The sequence below is a fragment of the Brachyhypopomus gauderio genome, chromosome 1, assembly GCF_052324685.1.
Source record: "Brachyhypopomus gauderio isolate BG-103 chromosome 1, BGAUD_0.2, whole genome shotgun sequence".
In the NCBI taxonomy this organism is placed as follows: domain Eukaryota; kingdom Metazoa; phylum Chordata; class Actinopteri; order Gymnotiformes; family Hypopomidae; genus Brachyhypopomus; species Brachyhypopomus gauderio.
In genome coordinates, this window is record NC_135211.1 from 19,671,271 (window position 1) to 19,697,913 (window position 26,643).

At 43.7% G+C, this 26,643-nt stretch overlaps 1 long non-coding RNA gene across 1 annotated transcript; it reads left to right on the top strand.

Moving 5' to 3' along the window:
- The first annotated feature begins 2,276 nt into the window (after positions 1-2,276).
- LOC143526902 (uncharacterized) lies at positions 2,277-17,909 on the top strand. Its single transcript, XR_013133987.1, has 3 exons — positions 2,277-2,707; positions 14,002-14,154; positions 17,820-17,909. It is a non-coding gene; the product is annotated as an uncharacterized LOC143526902 (long non-coding RNA).
- The last annotated feature ends 8,734 nt before the right edge of the window (positions 17,910-26,643 follow it).

The following is a 26,643-nucleotide window of genomic DNA, read 5'->3' on the forward strand; positions in this document are numbered from 1 at the left end:
TGGCAATATGGCAGCATAGTAATATGGCAGCATGGCAGTATATCAGAATGGCTGTATAGTAGTATGGCAGTACGGTAGTACGGCAGTATGGTAGTATAGTATGACAATTTGGGAGTATGGTAGTATGGCAGTATGGTAGTATGATAGTATGGTACAGGGCCGGAGTGGGACACTTTTTCAGCCCGGGAGTTTCATGCCCAAATCCGGCCCAAAATTATTTCCCCCCCCCCAATCGGCCCAAACTAGAGATTGACATGAGCCGGCCCATCGGGAATCCTCCCGAATCTCCCGATTAGCCACTCCGGCTCTGGTATGGTAGTATGGTTGTATGTATGAGGGGCAAGTAATTTCCTCTTCATTCAGTTGGCTTTTTTGTGTTGTTTTTGTTTGGATGAAACACATGTAATCAATACATTAATTTCATTTGAGTACTTATATATGTATATGAATATAATGTATGAAGTAATCATATCCAAGGCAGTGGTCATGCTTAGATAACTCAGGAATATCACTGTGTGTAAAGAGCTACAGGTTGTCACGCTTGGCTCCGCCCTCCTCCTGTCTTCTCACCTGTTTCTTGTTTGTTTCATTATTGTTCTGGTATTTAGTTCCTGGTTTTCTGTGTTCTCATGGTGGGTTATTGTGTGTGTTTGTTTGACCTGGTGGTTTAGTTCTTGTTACTCTAATTGTTAGCCCTAGTTTTTTGTGTAAAAGCCTTGTAAGTATTTGCATTTGGTTAGTTTAGTCTCCTTGTCCGTTGTATGTTTTAGCTATAGTTACTCCTAGTAGTGAATTCCCTGTTCATTCTTAGTTTATTCCTGGTGTTTGCTTTGTGATCTGTTACGTTGTCTAACTCTGTCTGTCTTAGCGTTCGTGTCTTTAGCCCTATCCGGACGGGATTAGTTTTTCAGGGGGACGTCTGTGAAAAATATTTCACCCTTGTACTCAGTGATAAAACTCTTGCATCCGGACAGCAATTGAAAAAACAGGAGGACCCGCGAGTTTTTGGCTTTCTCGGTCACATGACATCGCCTTGTCACGTGATAGCATGTTTAATAATGTCACACTGCCAACTCTGATGATTCCTTTTTAACTTTTAACTTTACTACTGTTCAGTTCAGCATTTAAGATCTCCGTTTAAGTTAAGCTATTTTGTTAAACCAATACAGAAAACACATTATAAAAAAATCGCTAATGAATGTAAATAGTTAAATAAATCCGTTAAATAAAATAAAATAAATCCATTAAAAAATCCAGTAAATCCATTTTCGCTCGCCGCTGTCTTTACGTGGATCTCCGTGAAAACGCGCGCCCAACGTGTAACTACGGTGCGTGGCAGTGGACATATAGCTGTTTTATTAAACGCGAGGTGATGTCTGCATGTATAAACTCAGACATGTGGATCCGGACGGGACTAAAATTACCAGACGACCACGGAGTACAGCGAAAAACAGTAGGTAATTGCGCCTGTAATTTTCTCTGAGGACGTCTGAGAAAAACACGGACATGCTCCCAGAGGACCCCCCGTAAAAGAGAAAATTACCCCAGGACCCCCTGAGAAACTAATCCCGTCCGGATAGGGCTAGCTTCTGCGTTTTTGAGTTCCCGATGGTTTTCCCCCGTGTATAAGTTTTAGTGGTCTGGCGTATTTGGTCGTTGTGGTTTTGTATATCTTGTTTACTTTAGTCTCTGCTGTGTTTCTCTGTACCTTGTATTATTTCAGAATTCTTATTTACATAAACTTATTTTCCTTTCATAGTCGCTGTGGTTCGTTGTATTCATTCCTTAAGCTGGGCGTACACTGTACGATATTTTAAATCGTGTACTCGGCTCCAGTTCAAACTATACGACTAAATCGCAGGGTTTAAAAGTTCACAGCTCACGATTAATAGTCACACTATGCGACCTGACTGCTCACACTATAGGCTACGTCCTTACACCACATATCATACTGTTGTATCCGGAACTGCATCATAAAAACGCTCATCTGAAATGTCCACAAAAAAAAACGCGCTGCCTTGGCAATTTGTGCCATTTCTGTGTCTAGAAACACCTAAAAAAGGCGACGTGCATGAACAAAAAAAATGGCTGGGCAGATGCGGGTTTTCACCTCATTCACTGAAAAAGTAACATTAACTTGTGTTTTATGACATATTTGCAACTAGCAATTATTGCTTGCTAATCAAACAATATTTTAATGATTTCATCAAAAAAGAAATTCACTCGCACATGCGCGCGCACACACAGAGGATTTTACGTCCTCTTCTGCCGTTCGCGCATGCGCAGTGTGAGAGGTTGCGGAGAGTCGGCTCGTGGAGCTGCTTCAACAGTGCGATACTCTCACGAGGAGCGATTTGAATTTCAAACATGTTTGATATTCTTGCGACGCTGCGATTTCTGATCGGGAGTTGGTCGTGAGGTGTGAATCGCTCCTCGTTTACCTGTGTAAACTATACGATGCACGACACGCGATTGAGCCGAAACTCGGCCCGATCGCAAAAATAGTCGCACGAGTGAAAAATCGGCTGAAGTGGGCCAAAAATCGCACAGTGTATGTACGCCCAGCTTTAGTGTTTCAGTTTAGTTTGGTATGCCTCGTAAGTCGCGCACTCTCCGTGTGGGCGCGGTTTCTTTAAAGGAGACTAGCGGTAGCAGTCCACTCTTCACCGCAAATGTGTCCGACCCCAACTCCCACCGCGTTACACAGGTAAGCCATTCAGTGATCAGTACAAAGTGTAATCAGCTTTCTGGAGGTTGTAGGTCATCTGGCCTGTCAAATATACAGGATGTGATATTCATCATGTTGATTCTTTACTGTTGGAATTTTTACAAACAGCTTTAGCTTATTAGGAACAAATGAGGTTCCATCATTATGTATTTTCATTGAGTGGTTTGAGCAGTGGAAAAGTTGTGAGGAAGAACTTCGCCATCCCTCTGATATTGTGTGATATGATCTGATATTATCTGATATGATCTTCACAAAAAAACACGCAGCATATATTTACTTATATTTCCTGTAATATAGGTATCAGCATGGAGCAAATGATATAATGATGTTTTTGAAAGTGTAAATTGGAGTCCAGCGTTGTAATCAGTCCTGCTGTGGGTTTGCCTTACACATTTGCTTAACCACACAGCACAGTACAATGTTTGTAATATGCAGTGGTACAGCTAAACATAATATAAAAATAGATTTCAGAGCTTCAGACCTTAGGAGATGAATTGGGCAAGCCTGGAATAGGTAACAAAAGGATTTCAAAGAGGGCTCAGACTCACCGGACCATAGTCACAGAATTCTCACACCATAGGATTCTCAAACTGAATGTGTGTGGAACTCATGGTAGGATACTACTGTACTCCAAAATATGTTAGATTAAAATAATACATGTATAAGAACAAAATAAGAAACGCATATGTTGAGTTTGGTAAAGATTAAATGTTAACTGTACCTTGAGACAAAAGTATGTTTAGAGCCAAACCATGGTGAATGTCTGAATTATCATTATAATCACACCCAGTGTTGTGTTTCAGTTTGACCTGAACACACAATACTCAAGGGTAATTTATGTAGCTCTATTGCCTTGTTTTGTTTTGATGCTCAATAATGCAGTAATTCATATAAGAGCAGGTACAGGTGTTGCTTAACTCTACTTAAACTTGTTTACCACCACGTTCAAAGTTCTTCTAAATAGAGGCCACCTGTAGAGGGCTGGGCACTGAGAGCTTTCTATCAATAATGTTTAGCAACCTACAACTGTGACCCACATTCAAAAATACATGGTCATCACCTACATGTCACTATACAATATCATCAACATTTGACTACACATTCTCACCTATGACACAACACAACATCAACATTTCACTACACATTATTACCTACGTCACAACATGTTACCTGTATGTCACATACAGCTGATGGAGTAGTTATGTAGATGTTGTGTAGTGACATGGGTTATCATAGTGGCATGCTGATATGTGTAGTGACACATCTATGTGTGTCACTATGAATTGTGTAAGATACTCATGACAACATAATTGTTGTTAGTTTTGCTTTGTTTGCTGGGCTGTTTATTATAACATGTCCCTTAGGGTAGGGCTGAACGATTAATTGCATTTGCGATAATTTCGCGATTTTTAAAAACGCGATTGTCTAATCGCACAGGCTGCGATTTAAACTGGTCACGTGACTTGGGAGCGAGCCGAGCCGAGGACGAACGGAGCAAACCCGAGCAGGAGGCAGGGAGGTGGAGAAGTGAAGTTAACACAGCGCACTTTAACTTGTTGCACAATGGCTTCAGGCTCGACAGAAGCTGACACAACTGAAAGTCTAATACCAAAGAGGGGCAGCACATAAGTTGTGTGAAATTACTTTGGCTTTTAAAAAGATGCTGCTCAACGTCAGGTACCCTGCAAAACATGCCTTGCTACTGTTGCTACGATGCGAGGTAACACTACAAACCTTCAGCATTAAAAAACACCACAAAGCCTCGTATGATATTTGTAAGGCTAAAATGCCAACGACCAGTGCTGCATCTTCAAATACGCCAGTGTTTTTCTGCGCTTATACAGCTTTAGTATGCGGTGAGCAGCGAAATACCGTAAAATCACGCATATAGGTGCAATAAGATTTAAAGCACGGATGAATCGCGAAAACGCGGATAGCTTGACCGCGGTCCAGCAGACAGGGTTCACTGACCGAACCGTTTGAAAGTGTAACTCCTTATGGATGTAATTGGAAGCGGCATGCTGAAATAACTCAGGCAGTAACGGAGTTCATAGTGAAAGACATGATGCCCGATAATATAGTGAACAAGCCCGGCTTCATGGCTTTGTTAAACACACTGGATATGCGCTACCAAACGCCCTCACGCACATATTTTAGCCAAGTTGCTATAGGCCTACCTGCAGGGTTGCCAACTCTCACGCATTGAGCGTCTTAGACTAAAAAATTAGTAGTTCGCTCTGGCGCCAACCACAGGCGATCGATCGATCACGATATAATAATAATACTTAAATTTAGTCCATTTTACACCCAGTGGCGGACATAGCAATTTGGAGGCTCAAGGCGAATTTAGCTAGGGGGCCCATCAACATTAATATGCGAGAAATAAGTTCAGGTTCACACTACAAGATTTTAGGCTGGTTTTTCAGTCGCCGACTGTTTTTGTAGATCGCCGACAGAAACTGTGGTCGGACGCAAATCGGGGATCATTCGGCGCTCGCTCAGTCGTGTAGTGTGAACTGCTGAAAGACGCTCGCCGAGTGGCCGCCAACTCATCGCAGACGACCGGCAGATATCTAGCATGTTTAATATCTAGCATGATTCATATCTAGCCCAGTTGGCGACTGTGAGTCAACAGCAGCGTCTAGCTTCATACAACTTTACTACAAGACTGTGTTTAAGGGCGTACTCACACTAGGCTCTGTGATCCGGGCCCGGGCACGGTTGCCTGCCGAAGCACGGTTCGTTTGGCTAGTGTGAGCGCTCCAACCGTGCCCGGGCCCGGATCAGTTAACCGTGCTCGGGCCCGCTTTGAAGAGGTGGGCCAGGGCACGATTCATGTGGACTCGGGCACGGTTCGCTTCTAGTGTGAGCGCTATCCGTGCCCGGGCCCGCTTGGTGCCTCGTCTGATTGGTTAATTTCGCTGGAACTCAAACATGACATCAGTGATGCGACGCTCACGTTAAACAGTCATAGCGGCAAAGCGATTAGCAGACAATCGTTATGTTAAATTATCGATAAATCTGTGCTTGCACCGTGTTTCTGCACTCCCAAAACGACTCCAAAAATACAATAAAAAGAGAATCGTGAACTCTATAGTGTTGTGCGAGCGCGTTTTTTTCCAAATAAAGCGGCGTTGTGATGACGTAAGCGTGCTCGGGCCGGGTTGCTGAAGCGAGTGTGAGTGCAGGCCAGCGGGGGAGTGGGGAGGGGGGATAACCGGGCCCCAGCACGGAACGAGCAAACCGTGCCTAGTGTGAGTACGCCCTAAGTTATTGTGACAGCACTGGAGAAATAGTGCGATTGACTATAGCCTATCTATGTTCACTGCAACGGAGAGATGAAATAATTCTGGCAATTTGGGACTATGGAGTGGTTAAACGGTAAAAAAAATAATAATAATAACGAAAATGTGGAGTACATGTACGTTGTTTTTATTTTCTTCGTGGTGTTGCTGGTTCTCGCGAGTGTTTCATTTTCGTGTTCTCGTGTTTTTGGACGGCAGCCAGATGAGTCGGTGATTCCCCAGTCGTGTAATTCGTGAGCCCACGTCACCGATCAGTCATGTAGTGTGAAAGCCACAACAACTGAAAGACTTGCGATTACAGCACAACCAGTCGTGTAGTGCGAACGGCACAAAAACCTGATGACTGAAAAGTCGTGTAGTGTGAACCTGGCTTTAGCTAGACAAGGGGGCCCTACAGTGGGAGGGGCCCAAGGCAATTGCCTAGCAACGCCTCTATGCAAAGACCGCCTCTGTTTACACCCCCCTCCCGCAACCCTGTATCTGAGCTGTATAAAAAATGCCGAAACAGAGTTTCCTGAAATGGAACAATGGGAAAAAATCGCGATTTTAAATCGCAATCGCAATTTATAGATAAAAAATTGCAATTAGATTATTTTCCAAAATCGTTCAGCCCTACCTTAGGGTTAGGGCTAGGGCTAGCCCTAAACCTTGTTTCTGTTTCTGACTGTCCTCGTGATAAGACCTCGGACCTCATGAATTTGCCTCTAATGAATCAAGCTCTACTCAGCGAATGCGTCCACCTGGTTATCGCTCTACTCCATTATCGCTCTACACCTTCACTATCGCTCTACACCTTCATTCAGTAGCGAACCGTGACCATTAAACCTGGGCCCGCTCCCATCCCCCCCCGAATAAAATTTGTTTCCTTTCCTAATTAACTGCAATAAATAAAAAATAAAAAACTGAGACGACAGTACAGCTTTAGAAATGCAATAAACAATAATATCTGTACTAGATAAGGTTCACAGATCCGTGTTCCTCGGAAGCGAAATATGTAAACAACGCGCAGGAGGGCATCAAAGGAATGAATCGAAACTAGCTAGCGGTGGTACGCTAACGCTACCTAGCGTCACCACAGCGGGCGGAAATTATCATACAGTTAAGCCCGCCCACTAAGAGGAAAGATATCATTTTAAACTGGTATTGCACTGAATTATAACTGCCTGGCCCTCTGTAAATGAACAGCAGGCCCACCAATCACCAACATTCTGCGGAGGCATCACAGTGCTAATAGGGAGAGACACAGGCTCACAGGCTTCCACTTAACCTCTTCTTCCAACACAGATTGAATAGACACGGTTGAATAATTTATTTGCTTATATTTCTGTAATTGTTTAGATGTTGATTGTCAAACTAGATAAAATAATTGGATAAATTATATATATTTGTTTTAAGAATATTTTAGGCCCTCTGAGAGGGTGTAGAGGGCCCTGACGGTTCCCCACTGCCTTCATTATCCCTCTACTCCTTCGTTATCACTCTACTCCTTCACTATCGCTTTACGACTTTGACACTACAGAAAGACAGTATGTTGATTGCCAGCCATCATTTTAGTATACAAATGTACTGACTGGAGAAGACCTCCGACATACACCAAGGTATACTGCTTATGTCCAGAACGGCGTTTCATCCAACTTTCCTTCTCAGCTTTTTCAATCTCTTTCTTTGAGTTTCATGCTATCACTGTATCCTACCCCAGTAATCTTCACATCATTGTGATTTTATCGCCATCCAGGTTCTATTGAGAACTTCATTGATGAGCTTGATACCCTCCTCAGTCAATTCATTATTGAGGCAAACCCAGTAATTCTCCTTGGTGACTTCAACCTTACATCCGGCAAACTACATTCGTCTTGCATCCTTCCATTACTGATCTTGCTATCAACCTGTCTCCACCCACTCACAGAGCAGGCAACGTTCTGGATCTGGTCTTTGCACAAACCACCAGAACATTGAACATCAAAGTCACCCCCTTCACCTGTCAGACCATCATCTTCTATCCTTCTCTCTCTCCCTCCTGCAGATCCTGCAGATTTCTTCTCTGCAACATAGGGAGAAAACAACCCTTTCTTTCTCAGGTGCTTGTACAGTCTCTAGTCATTTCAAAGCTGGACTACTGCAACTCCCTACTTGCAGGTCTTCCTCTACAGCAGTGGTTCCCAAAGTGGGAGACACGCCCCCTAGGTGGGAGCTATTGCAGGGGGGGCGCGGAGCTTGGAAGTAAAACGTGCACATGTGTCAATATGGGAGGGGGGGTGTAGGGGTGGGGGCGCAAAAATATTCTCATCTACTAAAGGGGGGCACAGCAGAAAAAGTTTTGGAACCACTGCTCTACAGTATGGGTTATCAAACCTCTGTAGCAATATATTGGTTGAATAATGAATAATTACAAGGGGCACCACCCTGGAATTTCAGGGAAATATGTATTTGATAACTGGAATAGATGAAATGATGATCAGTCTCATTATCGAATTTAACGTTATAATGCATGTGATGCATGAGGTCGAAAAATTGGTTTAGTTTCAGGGAGTTAATCAAGTTATTAACTGCATCAGTGGAAGGACAAACCAACTGAAGTTAAGCTAACTATGGAATAGAAAACTCCGCAGACCATTTAAACCAATGTTAACCAACCCAATAGCTATGATGATGAAAGTAAATTAAAATGCAGGAAAATGCCTTATGGAGGAAACCATTAACTGGAAGATAATGGTGTGTATTACATCGGTGCTAAAATGAGATAAAAGCTAGGTCTGAAATGCAAGCTAAGAACTGGCTAAAATGTATGTATCACGCTACTTTGTTCAGAGAAGCTAATCCTATAGTGAATATAAATGATAATAGTGTCACGTCCAGCTCCGCCCTCCTCCCTTGTCCCATCTAGCTTCCCCATTTCCTTGGTTTCCCTTCTGTCTGCAACGCCCCATCCTCAGTGTTTCCACCTGTGTCTCATTTACTTCCCTTTTGTGTATTTAGTTTCCCCTGCCCTGTCTACACTCGTCGGTCATTGTACGTGAGTCCCTCCTTGTTCTCCTGCTCTCTCGTGATCCTCTGCATATTGTTCTGCCCATTCTGGTTCTCTGTCGTGTCTCTAGTTCTTATGGTATTACGTTTCTCCCCATTGCCCTTCTCCCCACCCCACGTAGTTTTGACTCATTGAAAGTGTATTTTGTGTTGTTAGTTTCCACATGCTATGTTTTACTCTAGTTAACAAAACCTTCTGTAGCCTGGTTTTGTTATTCGTTTCTCTCTCCCTTAATCGCTACTCCCTTTGTTGTTTATGGTTCTCCCCTTAGCCTTTAGTCACGTGTTTAGTTTATGATCCCGTACTTATCTTTATCTAGTTGTCTCGTACTCCCATCTAACTTTGTTATCCCCTCTGTGCTTAGTGTCATTCCCCTCTGCCTCCTATGTTGTAGTGTAGCGTTTTGTTGTTTCTTCTTTAATAAATATCCATTTTCTTGCACTTCTGTCTTCTGCTGCCAATCGTTACAAATAGCAGCAAACAAGATTGGCATTAAAGCGGCATGATGAATGAAGGTGCCTTACTTGGGGCAAGAGCTGCTTCCTCTAACAGTGGTTAGAATCCAGTACCTATCCCATAATATAGTTATAAGAATTATTGTCATGGTCTTAGCATTTTTCACTTCATGTTGCAGGAATCTTAAAGGACCAGATTAATTTCTTTTATTATTATTATTATTATTATTATTATTATTATTATTATTATTATTATTATTATTTATTATTATTTTATTTAAATTTTACAACTTTACATACAAATAAGCCATATAATACCCACCCACCCACCCACCAACTCTTAGAAAGCAAAAATAAATAAACAAATTAGTAACAACAATAATAATAAAAAAATTATAGCAATAAAAAACTTTATAATAAAATAAATAAATAAATAATTAAAAAGGAAAGCACACTTGTTAACTGTTTATCATTGTTTATCCTTTAGGCATTGCTAGTTTGGTCTTTTTGGTCATCTATGTACACAAGAAGGGGATTCCAGATTTTTCCAAAAATTTCAAGTTTCCCCTTACGCTCATGTCTGATCTCCTCCATATGCAGTAGAGGTGTGCCAAAAAATCGATTCATATATCAAAAATCGATTCTCATTTACTACGATTCAGAATCGATTTTAAATGTCCCAAAATCGATTCTAAGTCGTGGTGAAGTCTCACGTTACGTAATTACAAAATTACGCGAGACTTTACGCAGCATGTTCTGGGACACACTCATGCGCGGAAAAGGTTCAAAACACATGGAGGAAAGAGATATTCAACTTGTCCGGTCTTCATTTAAGGCAAAAATATGGGTTCATTTTGGTTTTTACCGAATGCCAGGGAATGCGGTGAGCACGGGAGCGTTAATATAGAGAAGGGTGAGAAATAATATAGAGAAGGATGGACCCAAGTGCTGGCTCGCAAGATCAAGACGTTTCACACACGTCAAATGTATTAGCGAGAGGGAAACATGCACAGCGACCCAGAACGAACAAACAAAACAACATGGAAGACTCGATGCGCAAGAGAATAGAAACCAAAACCGTGAGGGCACGGAGTAAATAGAAACAAAAAACCAATGCGGAAAATACAACGCGTGAAAAATAACACTCAACCGTAGTGAGATGGAAGGAAGAAATAAAATAACAGTAACTAAAAAACAGCGCGGATAAATGCAACGCGAAAACGAAACCAAGGACACCAGCAGAAGTAACTGGCAAAAAACGCTGCAGCAAAATAAAACCCTTCTCAAAAATAAAGGCAAAACGGATAGGGAGAAATACAGGATTGGGAAAACTTGAGATGAGTCAGGAAGCGACGCATGAGATACTCGAATAAGTAAAGAGAAAGCATAACAGAGAGAGGTGGCGAGACACCATTAAACGATAAGCAATCACAGAGAAAGCAGACTGGCTGAGAACGTACGGTTACGTCGGTTTAGTCTGGGACTGACTCTGGTGCCCCTAGTGACGGCTGGGGGAACTGCATCCGAGCCAGCCCTGACAGCTCGCAAAATGAAGCTCAAGAATTTTGGTAACAACAAAAACCATTTTATTTTACCAAAGCACTTAATTTTTGTTAATTAAATGTGAAAGACACTTAATTTTATGTATTTGTCGTTCTGTCTTGCAAAGCAGACTGTAGTAGATCATGCAGATTTTATAGACTGAAGCAGACATTTTTATAAATCAAATCGTTTTTTTAATCAAAAATCGTTTTGAATCGAAAATCAATTTTTGAATTGAATTGTGTGTGCGGAATCGAATCAAATCGTGAGATAGTAAACGATTCCCACCCCTAATATGCAGTGTACTAAATAACTCACTAAGCAAAGTTTCATATTTGGGTAGAGTTTCTTTATTTCAAACCAGTAAAATTGTTTTCCTGGCTATCACCATACCTGCTTGTGTTGTAAAATAGTCATACAGCTCTATATCTGACGACCAGTCTAAGATGGCAACAACTGGATCCGGATAGAGGGGGATTTTATGTCTTGGCATAGCAATAAAACACAAAAAATATGTAATTTAGAACAGGACCAATATAGATGGGCTAGGGTACCGTCTTGCATAGAGAAGACACATCTGAATATATAGAATGTAATTTTGTTTGGGAGTAGTGTAATCTATGCAATACTTTGTAATTAACTGATAACTTGAATTTATAAAACATGATTTAATACTCTGCAATGATTTTGTCCAAAGGTCCTCTGATAGCCCTATTCCCAAATCCTCTTCCCACCGCTCTTTCAAGGTTTGGGTGGACGGAGTGTCCATTTTTTTGAAAATGGTCAACAAACCTTGAAACCAAACCCCTACTGTCTGGGTCTAATGTGAAAAGTGAATAAAAACTATTCTGGAGGCAATATTTTTCAAAACCGTCAATGTTGGCTCTGACATAACTATTTAGTTGTAAATATTGAAAAAAATTAGATGCGGGCAGGTCAAACTTGAGTTTAAGTTGAGAAAATAAGCCAAAGTACCATCAACATACTATTTTTTCTAAAGTTATAATCCCTCTTGCTTTCCATATTTGAAAAACTTTATCTGTTAGCAATGGGAGGAAAGCATGGTTATAAGCAATTGGAGCCATAATACAGGTTTCAGGAAGAGCAAGTACGTTTTTGATTTGATACCAAATTTTTTACTGTATTTGCTACTATGGGATTCTTCTTCATAATAGGCCCAAGGGGTTTTCTACCTGCAAATAACAAAAATGGAAGAGAAGCACCTGTAATATTCTGCTCTATGGCTAACCACGCTGGGGTATCCCTGATATAGACAATATTGACTTGTATATAATTAACTAACAATTTGCATCATTGCTGTATGTTGAGTTTACGTTCAAGCCATTTTTCTTCTGAAGAATTATTTCTGACTTGAATTTAGTGAAGGGAAGTTCTTTTGCAATACTGTAGGCAACGTTATACTTGATTATCATCTCTGCCTCATCTGATGATCTGTGTGCTGCTGCCTGCCGGTGAAAGGCAGAGGGGAGCAGTGTTAATTTTGACAGCAATTTTTGATTTAGTTTTAGTCTTAGTCTTTTGACTAAAATGTAATTTAGTTTTGGTCATAAGTTAGTCATTGTAGTTGTTTTTGGTTTTAGTCGACTAATTATCATTAGAATTTAGTTGACTAAAATATAAATGGTCATTAGCCTATATACACTTGCACAAAATTAAATTTATTAACCAGTTACAGAATATTATCGTTTGTATGTGCAATATTTACAAAAACAGATTTCCAAACAACTTTATTGACCCGGGGGGTATTCCAAGAAGCGGGTTAAGCGAGAAAACCGGGTAAGTTAACTCAGAACTCACGAAAACTCGAGGTTTTCCGTTCCAGAAACCAAGCTTAAAGAGAACCTGAGTCAGTTACTATAGCAACTTATGCTCTGAAGCTAACCTGCTAGCTGGCAGGTTACCTTGGACCTGAACCAGAGTTACAAACACGTCATGACGTGTCCTTTCCTCGAGGATCATGTGGATATTGAAGCTCAGTTTATTCGCCGAGCTCTTCATCGGGAACACCTTATAAAACCCCGAATAGACATAGGCCTATCATTTTTGGATTATTTTTTAATGAACGTTATCGTTTTTCAGCACAATTCATTACTTACCTCAATAAAATTATTAAGCGTCACATTTCAAATATTACACATCGCGGATCAGCCCTAAATTCTTTCCAGATTGTTATACATCGCTCTTCGTTTTTTGCTAGTGGAAGTTTTTTTTTATAGTGTAGGAGATGCGGGATCTGTCAGCAAAGCTACTGTATGTCGGTCTGTCCGAAAACTATGTCTGGCGTTAAATTGACTAGTGCCCAATTTTGTGGTGTTTCCTGGGCATAAGCCAGTTATGGACATCAAAGAGGAATTCCACAGCATCGTTTGTCTTTAATTCACACGGACAATAAAGAAATTAAGCAAAGGAGAAGCAATATATAACAAACTTCATTCCATTTACATTTTAAGGATTTCCTAGAGTGATTGGCTGCATTGATGGAACCTACATATGCTACCTATTCCAGCACCATTAGAACATGAAGGGGATTACATAAACAGAAAATCCATTGATAGCATTAATGTACATGTACTAACCTTTATAATACTTAATGAATAATGTACTTATCTTTAATGGTAACAAATAATGTAGCTATTGTCACCAGCCACTTTCCCTCAAACTGGACATATATAGACTTACCTCCCCCTGACTATATCTCAGATTTGCCACCAGTCCAGAGACCAGTCCACCAGCCCTTTGGCACCATGCACCATGCACTTTATCCCTGTCCCATTTACCTACCTCACACCCACTCACACACACTGTACATACTGTACTTATATTTTTATATTTTATACCTTATAATCACACTAGGGTTTGCAATGATTTAACTATTACACTGCATGCGAATAACTAGCATGACTACCTCAGGCCTACTCTATTCAGATGCTATTCTGGAAAGCTGAGAAAACAGCTTTCAGCCAACGACCAAGGATCAGTGTGGAGAGGCCTTCAACACATCACCAACTACAGAAGACCATCCCCCCCTGCAGACACAAACAAAGGCCTGGCTGAGGACCTTAACAGTTTCTATTGCAGGTTTGAGCAGGACATATTCACACCTCTTCACACCCCTACAGCACCATCTACATTCACCCCACCACCTACAATACCTACTCCATCTCTCCCCCCCACCACCACTCAAGCTGTACTCACAATATGTGAGGCTGACGTGAGCCGACTGTTTCAGAAACAAAAGACCAAGAAGGCACCCGGCCCAGATGGTGTCTCACCTTCCTGCCTTAAGATCTGTGCTGAACAATTGGCTCCAATCTTCACAATGATATTCAATAGATCGTTGGAGCTGTGTGAAGTTCCCTCCTGCTTCAAACGCTCCACCATCATCCCAGTCCCCAAGAAACCCTCCATCACAGAACTGAATGACTACAGGCCCGTTGCTCTTACGTCTGTGGTCATGAAGTCCTTTGAACGACTGGTGCTGGCCCACCTGAAAGATGTCACAGGACACCTGCTGGACCCCCTGCAGTTTGCCTACCGGGCAAACAGGTCAGTGGATGATGCAATCAACATGGGTCTGCATTTCATCCTGCAACACCTGGACTGCCCAGGGGCGTACGCAAGAATTCTGTTTCTTGATTTCAGCTCGGCGTTCAACACCATCATCCCAGGCATTCTGTCCACCAAGCTCTCCCAGCTCAATGTCTCTCCTGCCATGCGTCAGTGGATCACCAGCTTCCTGACAGACAGGAAACAGCAGGTGCAGCTGGGTAAAGTCATGTCCTCCACACAGACTACCAGCACTGGTGCTCCTCAGGGATGTGTGCTCTCCCCACTTCTCTTCTCTCTCTACACCAATGACTGCACATCTAACGACCCGTCTGTTAAACTTCTGAAGTTTGCTGACGACACTACAGTCATCGGACTCATTCAGGACAACGACGAGTCTGCATACAGACAGGAAGTCGAACGACTGATGTACTGGTGCAGTCAGAACAACCTGGAGCTGAACACGCTTAAGACTGTAGAGATGAGAGTGGACTTCAGGAGACACCGCCCAGCACTGCTGCCCCTCACAATCTTCAACATCCCCGTGTCTACTGTAGAGTCCTTCAGGTTCCTGGGCACCACCATCTCACATGACCTGAAGTGGGAGCCCAACATCACCTCCATCCTCAAAAAGGCCCAGCAGAGGATGTACTTCCTACGCCAGCTAAGGAAGTTAGATCTGCCTCAGGAGCTGCTAATCCTATTCTACACTGCAGTCATTGAGTCCATCCTGTGCACATCCATCACAGTGTGGTTTGGAGCAGCCACAAAGCAGGATAGGAACAGACTGCAGAGAACAGTGCGGACTGCTGAGAAGGTCATCGGTGCTTCTCTGCCCTCCATCCAGGACTTGTACTGCTCAAAAACCAGGAAACGGGCAGAGAAAATCATCACAGACTCCTCACATCCAGGCCACCACATGTTCCAGCTCCTCCGATCTGGCAGACGCTACAGAACGCTGTCCACTAAGACCGTCAGACACAAGAACAGCTTCTACCCACAGGCCATCACCTTCATCAACAACTGATCACCAGACACCCATCACCCAGACCATATACACCATAAACAACCATTAGCATTCTTATTCTAAAACCACTGCACTATTGCACCTTATCCATGATCATTCATGATCATTCATGTTTGCACTGCTTGTTACATTAGTTATTATATATACTGTTTTTACATTGTTATGTGACCACTTTAAAGCACACTGTTATGTTATGTCCTTAGACTATGTATACCATGTATACTCTTGTTTATTGTGTATTGTAAATTATATGCAGGCATGAAAATCTGTCACCTTTCGGCGAAATTCGCCGTTTTGAAGTTGAAAAGGGTGACCTACGTGAATCGTGTAGATCCGATGAGTTTTTTGTTTGGGGGGGGGGGGGGGGGGTCGGGAGATTATATTTTAATTATCATATTGACTTAATTAGCAAACAGAGCACTTCCGAAATTGGCTATTTCAATGACAGTGGCCAGCAGTTTCCGCCCAGAACCTTCATAGAGGCCAAATAGCGTTTCAATCATACGAACGTTCTTCATTCATGTCATTCATTTACTGCTAAGCGGGACGAGAAGCAGGACCTAGTGCTACACCGCGGACAAGTCAGAAGAGCGTACATTTACCAGAGCGTACATTTACCACTACATTTACCAGAGCGTACATTTACCACTACATTTACCAGATCGTACATTTACCACTACATTTACCAGATCGTACATTTACCACTACATTTACCACATCGTACATTTACCACTACATTTACCAGATCGTACATTTACCACTACATTTACCACATCGTACATTTACCACTACATTTACCAGATCGTACATTTACCACTACATTTACCAGATCGTACATTTACCACTACATTTACCAGATCGTACATTTACCACTACATTTACCAGATCGTACATTTACCACTACATTTACCACATCGTACATTTACCACTACATTTACCACATCGTACATTTACCACTACATTTACCACATCGTACATTTACCACTACATTTACCAGATCGTACATTTTTAATTGGGTGGATTTAATTGGGTTATTAATGGTTTCAATCGTTTTCATATTTTGCGGTAAAACAAAGTTACTGCCGTTCGCTACAGCGTTGAACACTGTCAGATCTAACCACAAGCTCTTGTGATAATAGGCCCATCTATCTACCTATTTAAGTTCGCGTCAACCCCGTGTAGTTAACGGTGACATAAAATAAGAAACAAGATTTTTTTTCTAGTGTGTCTGTAGTTGTAACTGGTGAATCCAGGGACGTGTGAGGATCACATTCGCACCAGGGCTGAAAAGGTTGAAGATGAAGTTGTAAACTCTTGTCATTTGAGTCTACCCTGTGCTTTAGCTCATGTTATAAAATAAAAACACGTGAACCCTGGTATTTTTACAAAAATTTTCGCCGCTGATGTATGTATTGGTTCATTAAGACGTAATGGTTTTGACTGAGCCATCTGGAATGGCGAAAGCGGCTTCTTGCGTTTACGGATTGCGTTTACATTGAATCCATTGACATGACAGTCAAAAAAATTTTTTTAATGGATTTTACTATATTTTACGGAGCCCGTAAGGTGACATCATGTAAAAAATAAATAAATAACGCGTGGCCACGACTTAACGCGTGGGAACGCGTTAATAAGTTGCCTTTCACACGCGGCAACAAAGTTTATTTTTTCACAGCAAAGCAAGCAGATCCCAGGGATGTTTGCGAACTGACTGCCCAAGGAAGGTAAACCTGGCCTTATATAAAGTAATACTTAATTATCTTGTTCGCACTCGTTAGTAAGTCGTGGCCACGCGTTATTATTATATTTTTTACATGACGTCACCTTACGAGCTCCGTAATATTTGGCATCACCTGTCGCTGTATCCCCGTACACCAGCAGCCACCCCCAACCCCCCAACCCCCCCCCCCCCCCCCCCCCCCCCCCCCCGTCGTCGCAGTATACCCATGACGTCACATGTCAACGCCCCGTCGCCGTATCCCCATGACGTCACATGCCCCGCCCCCGGTCTTCTCACCTTTTTAACCCCTGACCCATTTTCATGCCTGTATATGTAAAATATCTGTGAACTGTTAGCACACGGGAGACACGAACAGCCGGAAACAAATTCCTTGTGTGTGCGAACACACTTGGCCAATAAACCTGATTCTGATTCTGATTTGTTGTACAGTGTGGAATCATACACGGATCCTGGCCATCTGGCTTCAACATTTGTGATGAAGTGGGAAGCATCACATATGATCTTGATGGGGAGAACGGTCAGTTCAATTCAATTCAACTTTATTGTCAGTATGCTGAAACAGGGTTGTACAGCACAACAAAACACTTTTAGGCTAGGCCTCAGTGCAATACATACTACAAAATATCACAGCAGCAATTACATACAACATAGTGCAGGACAGCATAGTGCAGGGGTGGCCAACCCGTCATAGACCAAGAGCCACTTTTCTTACTGTGTTACGGCAAAGAGCCACATCGTACATGGGCGAGTGTAGATTGTTGAGGGGGGGGGGGGGGGGTGTAAATTATTAGCTGTGAAGACAGTCAAATGCCTGTTTTCCACTACGCCGGTTTTAAAAGTATTAGCGGCTCGCTAGGCTTGTAAACTAACCGCGCACCACGAAAATGTAGCAGTGTGTCGCCCCGTTTGTGCAGGTGAGCCCGCGGACCGGCTGGGGAGCCGCATGAAACCAGGCAAAGAGCCGCGGGTTGGCCACCCCTGGCATAGTGCAAGACTGTCATGGTGCAAGCCAGGAAATAGACATTAAATAAGCAAGGTAAAAAAAAATGTAAAATAGATAACAGTATAGGACACTATGACGGCCTCCTTCATGGAGACAGAGGGTATCCCTGTCCTATAGGCCTACCTTATGACTCCCTATTCAGATCCTGCACCTGGACCACAGTCCCGCTACAATCAGGCCCACAGCAAAACCAGGGCAAGAATTTAAATGACCCTAGGAATCCTCGAGGCCAGTTTCCAGTGCCTGAAGGTGCTCAGAGTAACCCCTTATAGGGCGTGCCACATAATAATGGCATATGTGGTATTACACAACATTGCAACAATCCAGGAAGAGCGACAGCCTACCATCTCTGACATGCCCACAGATGAGAAACCTTAAATGCATGTGGCTGACAACAGAGATGGTGGAGTTGTCAGAGACTCCATTTGCAATCACTGCTTTCCACATTAAATCATGCACCACCACCCACCCCACCATACACCCTGTAAACTTTTAATATACATTAGTCACATTCACTGTAATGTTTCATTATTTCATTTTTCCTGTAAATAAATATATTTTAGAATATATTTTAAGAATAAGATAGTTATGTACAGCCATACCACTTCATTTTTATCTGATGCCATGTGTTTCACACCATTAATTATGGAATTAGTAAGTGTTCAATTAAAAAAATATTTAAAAACTCAATACAGTATTATAAAGGTGGAGAAAATAATAATATAATTGCACCCTTCTGCTAAATATAAAAATATCATTTTCACTCACGCATTAACTCTGTTGGCAATTTTTTGACATGCCTTTCTCTAGCAGCTACCGCAGTATTACATTTACGTTTAGCTACAGTGGTGTGAAATACGACACTCGGCTGATTTTTGCGTTTAAGTCCATGATAAATCCTATTTATCTGTGTTCCATTAAGAATGCCTTTCATAGTTACGCGTGAACATGCTTCTGTCTGGGTCAACATACTCAGAGTTGAGCGACCCTGATTACTTTAACTCTGATCAGCCATTTTTGAGTATGTCAGATCGGGGTAAGACAACTCAGAGTTCAGGGTTAAGTTTAGAGTTTGTTAAACCTGCTTTCTGGAATACCCCCCTGAACTTAGCTAGTTATTGAGCATAACAATAACAAAACATTGATGACCAGTAGGCCTGCTCTACCTGAAAAAACATGGAGTTTGTTATAAGCAATACATATTACATTTTATATAAAACAGTGTGCCATAAAAACAGCAATGCCATAGCCCGCAGATGTCGTTTCATTTGTCGTATTTTTCCCGACGTCTTCGTCCCACATGGTTTACACACCGACTTCTGGGAGAAAATGTGTCCATATATCGCCGCTCATCTTTCTCCCTGCTGATATTGTCGAGTTAACTTCGAGTTGAATTTCATGAGTGACCACAGTTCACAGACTGGTATGGTCTTCCCGGGTTCTGAGCGATGTGAAGACATTATTTCTGATTGGACGGTTACCCGGTTTGTCCCACCTCTCCGTGTACGCTAAAGTAGTTACGGTTGGATCTCTTCTTAACTTATCCCTACCTTTTTCAAAATAAATCAGGTCTGATTGGATGTCGTTGTTGGCCAATATTTCCGTCTCGTTTTTATTCGTTGACGAAAATATCCATTAATTTAGTCAACGTTTTCACCCCTTCGTATAGTTTTTAGTTTTCGTCATGAAAAAAATGTTCGTTGACGAAAACTATGACAAAATGTATTTGTCAATGAAATTAACACTGGTCAGTTGTTGAACCACATGGACCACAAATACTTTTTCGCGTTGAATAGCTAGTTGCACCGGTGCGGCCTCAGATTTTTTTTTTGTCGCATCATTGAGAAATTAGGTCGCGCGTCGCACTCTAGAGCCCTGCATCACCAAAATGACCATACAGGGTCTCCATTTAATCATTTTAAAAATAATTTTGCATTATGAGTTTGAGAGTGACGAGTCCAAAGAGGAGGATAGTTTTCCTCCCTCAAAGGGCTCGGAGGATGAAAGCGAAACCAGCTTCGCTCCATCCGAACACTCCGCTTCTCCCAGGACTGAAGAGGTCAACTCTCCGCCTTCGGTAGGCTCCATCCCCACGGAGTGCTATAGTGAGGGTGAGGGTGAAGACATCAGCCCCTCTCCATCCGTTTACTCTGCCCCAACCAAGTATTACGGTGAAGAGGAACCAGATGTCGAGGGCACTACGGTGCGCGGGTGGAACGTACTTATGGTGCGGCGGGCAACCTGGATGCGGGTTCGTTGCCTCGATCTCCCGATCGATCTTCCACTCCAAAGCTCCCACGACGCACTCGGGTGTAAGCACCAGCTCCTCGCTCGTAGACTCCGTGCTGCCAGGAAAGGACCTAGATAGCGCATCCGCACGCTGGTTCTTCTCTCCTGGCCGGTATGTCACCTGGAACTTGAAACGAGAGAAATACAGAGACCACCTAACTTGACGGGCGTTCATCCGTTTCGTGGTCCTGATGTATTCCAGGTTCTTGTGGTCCGTAAGCACGGTGAATGGATGCTTAGCCTCCTCCAGTCAATGCCGCCACTCACCGAATGCCTTGCACATCGCCAACAACTCACGGTCTCCCACCCCGTAGTTGCGTTCGGCAGCGGTGAGCTTTTTGGAGTAGAAGGCTATGGGACGGAGGGAGCTATGCTTCTTCAGCCGCTGGGAAAGCACCGCGCCTACTCCCACATTCGACGCGTCCACCTCCACTATAAAGGGACGGTTGGGATCCAGTTGGTGCAGAACCGGCGCGTCGACAAACGCTTGCTTCAGCTGGTTGAACGCTCTCTTAGACCTGTCTGTCCAGCGAAGCTTGATACCTCCCCCTCTCAGCATATCAGTTAGGGGCTCTGCGATCTGGCTATATGTGCGTATGAACCACCTATAGAAATTCGCGAAGCCCAGAAACCTCTGAAGCTCACGCCGTGTGTGAGGCTGCGTCCATCTCACGACTGCCTCCACCTTCCTGTGCTGCATGTGCACGGAGCCTGGCCTAATGGTGTAACCTAGGAAGCTCACCTCATTGAGATGAAACTCGCACTTCTCGAGCTTGCAATACAAACGATTGCGCAAGAGCGTGCCCAGAACTGCCTTACATCACGCACATGTTGGTCGAAGGAGGGCGAATAGATCAGGATGTCGTCAATGTAAGCGACAACGCATCTATTCAGATACTCCCTTAAGACCTCATTAATGAATGCCTGGAAGAACGACGGAGCAGAGGCCAAGCCATACGGCAAGACGCGATACTCATAGTGACCCGTAGAGGTACTAAACGCAATCTTCCATTCATCACCCTCGCGTACGCGAATAAGGTTGTAGGCGCTGCGTAGATCCAGTTTAGTGAATACTTTAGCCTTCCTTAACTGCTCCAGTGCCGACAGCACTAGCGGCAGCGGGTAGGCAAAGTTCACTAAGAGGGAATTGAGCCCCCGATAATCTACACATGGCCTCAGACCACCGTCCTTCTTCTTTACGAAGAATACGCTGGCTGAGGCGGGAGAGGTGGAGGGAGTTATATAGCCCTTAGCGAGAGCCTCCTTAACATACTGAGCCATAACCCGCTCCTCTTCGTGAGAAAGTGGATAGACTTGACCACGCTGTGGCGTAGTACCTGCCTTGAGGGTGATGTGACAGTCCCAGGGTCGGTGGGGTGGCAACTGGGTGGCCTTGGCAGCACTGAAAACCTCCACTAGATCACGGTATGGAGCGGGAATGACCGGAGTGGAGCTGATGTTAGCGCTCTCTACGCTGGTGGATTGCGAGAACACACGGGAGGGAGACCGAGTGCCTTGGAGGGGCGCTACCCTCTTCAGCAGCCTACCCATGGACCAGTCGATAACGGGGTTGTGAAGCTTGAACCATGGGAGACCTAACGTGATGGGGTAGCGTGTGGAAGGGAGTACAAAAAAACTATGTTCCCTTTGGCCCTGAACGTGTACAGTGACAGGCCGCCCCTCCAGTGCTTGCACGCGTCTCGGCTCCTCCAGTTGAATCAGTGGCACCCTCAGCTGCTCAGCGACGCTACTCCTCATTATGTTCCCCAAGGCTCCCGAGTCCACTAGAGCGAACACAGACAGACATCGCCCCGTAAAACACAGACACCTCCCATGTTACCCTAGCCCACCCCCTCCTTGGGCCAGCAGTCCGAGTGGGGGGAGGGGGGGGGATTCACCCATCTCCATGGGCTTGGCTGTATTGGTTTCACGAGGTGGCGTGTGCACGGGAGCCTGCGGGGTAGTAGGAAGCGCCGCTCCTCCTCTTCGCTCCTGCAGCAGCCTGTCCACGGTTATCGCCAGGTGCACCACCTGGTTAAACTCCTGTCCCTCGGGCCGACAAGTCACCCCCTGAGGTCGGGCTTCAGCCCCGCCAGGAAGATGTCTGTCAGGGCGGCTTCACCCCAACCGGTCCTGGCGACCAGAGTCCGGAACTCCAGGGCGTAATCGGCGGCGCTACGGTTTCCCTGACGTAGCTGCAACAGGCTCTGGCCGCAAACCTTCCCGCGGCTGGGGTGGTTGAAGACCGCCCGCAGCTTGCGAACAAACTGGTCGTAACCACGGGTGCAGGGGGTCTCTGCGCTGACCTGGGCTGCTCCCCAGTCCAGTGCCCTGCCCTGCAAACGGTTTACCATAAAGGCGATCTTCTCCTTCTCCTCGATGTGGAGCATGCTGGTGAAGTACAGCTGGCACTGGACCAGGAAGCCCTCACAGCGCTCCGGGTCTCCGCCATAGGGCTCGGGAGGAGGAATCGGCGTCCGCGGTGTCGGAGGGCGTGTGGACGCCTGCACCATCAAAGCCTGGATGCAGGTCGTCAGGGTGGTCACCAGCGAGCGGAGTTCCTGGAGCTCCTGCTGTTGCTTCCCTAGGATGATGCCTTGGTGGGCCAGTACTTCCAGAGGTGAGGCTCCCTCGCCTCCGGCTGCTCCAGGCTGCACATTCTGTGACACCGATGGCGTCGGGACAGAGGCAGCCGGAGACGTGGGTTGAACGGCAAGAAGTTTATTCTCCATGGTAACCACACAGTAAAGCTCTTAACGCATACACGGACAGTGATGCTCAGTAACGCTCGCAGTGCACACCAGTATCTTGACGCGTGAACAGGACTCAACGTAGAGAAGAACACGCAGGATCAGAGACGCTAGTGTAGCGGCAATGTGCAGCACTGGACCAGACGACCTGCGGGATTAAGAAAGAGCAAAGTAACGAGAAACAGGTGTCTAGTATACTAGTAATTGTGACTGTGGGAGTGGTTGCGTGCTCGGAGGTGTGTGCTGGGATCGGCTGCTGGCCGGGATGCGTGCCCTCTGGTGGCAACCCGGCCCCCTCACCGTGACATAATCGCATTTCAATATTTAACATGAGAAATATTAATTTAAGTTTGAATGATGAATGAATCAATGAACATAAGCATAAACTTCAACATCTTGTTTATTTTTCCATCAGTCTACTACAAAGACCAATAGATGAGTGCAGAAAACAGAGCAAACAGTTTTCAGAACACTGGAAATTCTGACAAAAAGTTTATTTTGGGAGTTTTGCTCAGGATATTGGAAGAATAAGAAGAACTGAAGTAAATCAGAAGATGTTTTTTAATACCATTTAAGATGGTAGACTTTTTCTTTAATTTCCCAGGCCTCTGCCACAGCCATAAAGTCCTCTACACAGGCATCTCCATAGTGCCTAGAAGTGGTCTTCTGCATGCTCAAAGCAAATGACTGGATCTTTCATTCATCATCTATAATATGAGCTGTCACACCAAGATAATTCTTGTTGCTAACAGAGGTCCAGTGATCCCCAGTCAGAGCCACATTTGTGGCGCTCTTAACAATAACCTGTTTTACTTCCCTTTCCTCATCATACAGCTGCTGGATTTTCTTCGACATTGTCTTTCTGGACGGCAGTTCGTAACTTGCATCAGCTGACGCAATTTGCAGCACTTCTTGTAAAGCCTGGATTATACTTTCGCAAGTGACCGTAACGCGCGACTCCGCCCACCTTGCGCGGAGTGTAAAATGGAGACAATTTGAGTATTATATCGCGATCGATTCTTAGTGTTGATTTGTAACTCCCACGGTAGCCCAACTCAAAAGTAGCCCAAAAAACCATACCCCGCGACCCCAGAATTTTTCAAACAAGCCCAATTTGGCATGAAAACCACGAACCTGGCAACTTTGCCTGGAACTTGTGCACTGAGAAACATTCCACGGTGCAAAAGTGTCTCATGCATTAAATGCGTTAATTTTTTTAGTTCGGTAATTTCCCTGTAATTAATTAATCGAAATTAACGCGGTAAAGTCCCGCCACTAATATATATTAGCACTTTTTGATTGCTCTGACTGTAGATAAGATTCTCTTGGAGCCATTGCCGGATTTATGAAGGTCGACACACATCTACCTTACTAGAGTATTGTGTTCTCTTGTCTTTCCCATGTTTAAGTGTGAGTAAGAGAAATAGACATCTTGTTATGGTGGGTCGGCCAGGAGGCCACCAGAGGGTGGGTGCCCTCACCCGCTCACGCACCTTGCACACACCCCCTAGCACTAGGCCACTACCCAGGTCCTCATCACCACATTATTGACACCTGTAGGTCATCAGTGTGCACTCCTTTTATCCCCACAGGTTGTGCAGTCCAGTGCTGCACATTCCCTCGAGGACACCAGAGTCTCCTTCGCATTGCATTGCTCAACTAAGGAGATCCTACTCTGCTCAGAGAATTCAGCTCTTACACGAGCTTTGCTATTTCTGTATTTTTGCTTCGTGCTCGTTTTTGTTGTACTTCAGTATGGAGAATAAAAGCCCTGATTTGCAACCAGTGCCTCCGGCCGCCTCAATGCCCCCGTCACACATCTGTGTAATACCATATTTATACCCAAGGGAAAAAGGTTCCTAGATACTTTGGTCCAATTTATAAGCTATAGTAGAAATGACATAAATGGTAAAAAAAATTTTCTAATAAATTGTTAAGGGTGCCAATAATTTTGGAACAGGTCACTTTATGGGAAATTGTTATTATTTCTTAGTCAGGATTTTTTCTTTATTGTTATTTTTTTTACTTGAGTTGAACATTGTTTTTTTTTTTTTGTCTTTTTTTCAGAGTGAGATTATGCTTCTGCAAAAAAAATAAGGCATTCAACACATTTTAACCAGGGGTGCCAATAATTATGGAGTGCGCTGTATATGCTGTGTATAGAAATATAGCTAAGCAGCTAACCAGCTAACACTCTTCTAACCAGCTAACCCTGTTCTAACCAGCTAACCTTTTTTGCCAGCTAACCCTTCTGATGCCATAGCAAGTTCTACATATGTCAGGTCTCAATACAGCATTTGCCAACATCTAGAGCTGTCTTATTTTCTCAAGAAAATAACTGCTGAACCATTTGAGCGATAGTGCACATGCAGTGTCGCATTCTTCATTGTATCAGTCTGAGATGGCCACTGGTTCAATCGATGCAGAAATGTTGCTCCTTGCTGTGCTGAATCAGACCTCCATTTATGCTTCTTTTTGTCATACAATCACACTTTCATTCTTTTGACCCTTTGGTTTTTTAGGCAGTCGAATAATGTTTTTTTCTTACTTTTCCAATCACATTTATACCCTCCATTTCTTGTTCATAAATTGAAAAAACCCTGGTCCATTATGTAGATAAAATACAGAAGCCAGTGGGTTTGTCTAACACAGACAAAGAGAATCCTAAACTCTGTTATTGTTGATGGAGACAGTGGGGAAGTGTGTTAGTGTAAAGACTGTAATTTGTGTCAGGATGTGTGTTAGTGTAAAGGGTGTAATAGTCCTTTTGTGATGGTACATTAATGTTCCAGACATTTTGAATGTATTTTAAGAGTAAACTTAGACAGAGTTCAGCAGTAAATGTGACTTTTACACTGAATGCAAGACAAAAGACAGTAAGAGGAAAAAGTAAAAAAGAAGGAACCAGCATAGAGAGGGAGGGAGAGGGGGGAGACAGAGGGGCGAGAGGGGGGCGGGAGAGGGGGAGGGAGAGTGTGGGGGGGGAAAGGCTAGAAGGAATGCTTCACGTGGCGGCCGGGTCTCTCCCTGTTCTACTGAATGTGCTTCAGCTGTTCTGTTTAACCTGTACAGAATGAAGGAGCCATGTCTGTCATTGACTCTGTTTCTCACCTTATTAGAATGAGATTTTGGTGAATTGAGGTTAACAAGTTTACATTGAATGCATTAAATGAGCAAATCTGAAGTAAATTAACAGTTTAATACATATAGC